The 3,494-nt window shown below is 42.8% G+C and overlaps 1 non-coding gene across 1 annotated transcript; it reads right to left on the bottom strand.

Moving 5' to 3' along the window:
* Positions 1–1,111: 1,111 nt before the first annotated feature.
* On the bottom strand, positions 1,112–1,218 carry LOC112085634. The gene has a single exon (XR_002898935.1). It is a non-coding gene; the product is annotated as a small nucleolar RNA R71 (small nucleolar RNA).
* Positions 1,219–3,494: the final 2,276 nt, after the last annotated feature.

Raw genomic sequence — 3,494 nt, 5'->3', positions numbered from 1 at the left:
AGTGGATTAGTGTAGAGATTAATGCATTCATGAGAGGATTAGTCTAGATTAGAGTTCTAAGTTGAAATGTTTGAGATCATGTGATTTCTTGTTATGTCTTTCTGTATAAGATTCAGTCTTCTTGGTTGAGAGATTGTTTGGTCACTTATTAGGCTTGATGCATTATGCTTGCTGATTGCTTGATTATATCTAATGGTTGTTAGACTTAATTAAGTGATTTGCAAAGGGATTATTGTCATGGGAATGAATTAATCTGATTAAGAAGCCTAGACTAAAGAGTAGCAAGTGTTGCATTATGTTCTTAGCATCATGATTCAATATCTAAAGCACCCTAATCAATGATCACATCTAGAGGTTTAGCTTTTATCATTTGCTTAATCACCATCATCTTGTTTTGTTTGCTTGCTTGGTTCATTAATCATAGCTTGTTTGTTTCTTGTTTTATGCTTTCTTGTTGCTGGTTTCACAAAACTCATCTTTGATTACTTGACTTAAGAACCTATCACATAAACTAGTGCCTAACTACCACACATATGGATTGACACCCCTTATACTACTTTGACAAGGGGATTGATAACCCATCTAAGGCCTTAAAAATCTTAGTTATCACTTAAATGACAGATTAAACTGATTCTTAATGCTTGTTGAATCATGTTTCACTAATGATGATTAGGTTAGAAACTGTTTTAGCATAGGAGTTGATACCTTCATGAGAGGATTAGCTTAATCAATGATGTTTAAGTTGAATGGTTTGCTTGATCATATGGTTCATTAGCTCACTAGTTTATCACTGAAGGCACCCTAATCCACTATCATGTCTAAGATCTTTCTCATCATCATACATTCATTTTCATCACTTGTCATTTCCTTAGTCATTAATCTTGTTTTAAGTTTGTAGTTGTCATTAGTCAATCAAAACAACTCTTGTTTACTTGAATTGAGAAACTGATCACATAGCTTAGTGTCTATCACCACATTCTTGGATTGATAACCTCTTTGTGCTACATTGACAAGGGGATTGATAGCCCTGAGACCCTAAAAAGTCTTGTCTATCAGGGAGCAGTGTAAACTGGCGTTCTTATCCAAGTTCTTCTCCACATCACACACGGCAAATCTGAGGAATCAGATTTCAAGTTTCACGCAACACAACAACGAGAGCTTTAGTAAAGCTTGGGAACGGTTCAGGAGCTATACCAACCAATGCCCACATCACGGCTTTTTGGAGGCATCCCTCCTGAGTACTCTATACCGAGGTGCCCTCTCCAAGATCAGAAACCAACTCGATACAGCTTCCAATGGAAATTTTCTTGGGAAAGAGATAAATGCGGCAATGGAACTAGTGGAGAACCTCGCCATGTCTAATGACGACACGTATGGAGAGGATTTTGACAGGGCAAACCGTTCAGAAGGATCTAGTAAAGAACAGCGCATGGAGAAAGATATAAGAGAGCTACAGAGCAAGCTTGACAAGGTTCTAATGGCTACACAAAAGCCAATACACTTTGTGGGCGAGTTTGATGAGCAAGGGCCGAGCTTTGATAATGTTAATGAAGATGGTCTAACTCAAGAAGAGATAAACTACATTGGAAACCAACAAAGGTATCAGCGGTTTAACAACTTTGGGAATCATCGAAACCTCTCTTACCGGAACCCAAATGTAGCTAATCCCCAAGACCAAGTGTACCCTGCTCAACAAAGCAATGCTCCAAAAGCTCCATTTCAGAACAGCTTTCAGCCCAAGCAACAATTCAGTGGGCAGCAACAGAGTTACAGTCCGCAGAATCAACCGGCTCAAAGCAACACCTTCAACAGCCAACCGCAGCAACATAAATTTCCACCAGGGTTCAATCCGCAGCCGATGGGTAATCAGCAACAGAACCAGGGAACGGCTCAGAATCAGATGGGACCTGACGTCTGTGGGCTTCTACAGCAGCTGTTACAGGGTCAGCAACGAGTTGAGAGCCAGAATACAACAATGCAACAGGATATAAGGGAGCTTAAGATGAATCAAGCTTCAACATCATCAAGAGGACCGGCTTTACCAGGTAAGCCGGAGCCCAACCCCAAGGAGTATGTGAACCCCATCACACTGATGAGTGGTAAAGAATTACAAGCTCCAGCACCTGAAACAAAGCTCATTGAGGACAATGAGCAAATCGGAGGGGAGGCGCCTCAGATGATGCACAAGAAGATGAGGTTTTGGAGAAGGAACCGATTAAAGACAAAGGTAAAGAGGTGGAGAAAACACCTGAGCTTGAAAAATCCTATGTTCCACCACCACCTTATCAACCCAAGATACCATTCCCAGGACGTTTCAAGAAGAAAATCTTGGAGAACACGCAACTGACTTAGGAGAACACGCAACTGACTTTACCTATCATAGACGCTTTCTTAGCTATACCACAGCTCGAAAAGTTTCTAAAGGATGCAATTCTCAACAAGACAAAGGAGCTCCAGGGTATGGTAATATTGAGTCACAAGTTCAGCGCTATCATTCAAAGGAGGTCTATACCAAGGAAGCTATCCGATCCGGGCAGCTTTACATTACCGTGTGCCATAGGTCACTTGAAGTTCTCAAATTGCTTATGTGATCTAGGAGCTTCTGTGAGCTTAATGCCTTACACGGTGGCCAAGAGACTGGGGTTTAAAAGGTACAAGCCGGCCAAGATCTCCCTTGTATTAGCTGATAGATCGGTAAGATTACCGGTGGGTTTGCTTGAGGATATGCCTTTGAGAATCGGTGAGATTGAGATCCCGACTGATTTTATAGTTCTAGAGATGGACGAGGAGCCTCTTGACCGCATAATCTTGGGGCGACCGTTCTTAGCAACAGCAGGAGCGATCATCGACGTAAGAGGGGGTATGATCGAGCTACACATCGGTTCCAAAACTATGAAATTCGACGTGAAGGAAATGATGAAGAAACCGACCATTGGAGGTCAGGTTTTCTATGTGGAAACCATGGAGGAGCTAGCTGATGAGCTCCTTGAGGAGTTAAACGCAGAAGACCCATTACCAGTGGTCTTAACGAGGGAACAAAGCGAGCACGGGTACTTGAACGAGGAAAGCGAGGTGTACAAGCGTCTCCTGGACCAACCAAAGGAACTTGGAGCTGAGACGAGGTTTCTGGAGCTCAGGATGAGTGGCCTCGACATTTTAGACATTGGAGAGTCCAAGAGTGTTGAGGAGACACCTTGGGGTATCATGGCCGTGACATCTTATGCCGAGGTCGATGGTAAACTGCGCGAGAAAGAAATGGCTGAGGAAGCTGTTCCAAGCCAATGCAGCTTTGACGCCGATTGGAATGAGGCTGATGCACCCCCTGTTGAGCTCAAGCCTCTACCAACAGGGCTCAGGTACGCTTTCTTAGGCTTAAATTCCACATATCCCGTGATCATCAATGATAGCTTGCTAGAGCATGAAGATAGTGCATTGCTTAGTGAGATAAGAAAGTTCAGGAGAGCCATAGGATATTCTTTGGCTGATATTAGAGG

The sequence above is a fragment of the Eutrema salsugineum genome, unplaced genomic scaffold (assembly GCF_000478725.1).
Source record: "Eutrema salsugineum unplaced genomic scaffold, Eutsalg1_0 scaffold_3, whole genome shotgun sequence".
Taxonomy (NCBI): Eukaryota; Viridiplantae; Streptophyta; class Magnoliopsida; order Brassicales; family Brassicaceae; genus Eutrema; species Eutrema salsugineum.
The sequence above is the reverse complement of the archived record's forward strand: the minus strand, read 5'-3'. Positions and strand labels throughout refer to the sequence as shown.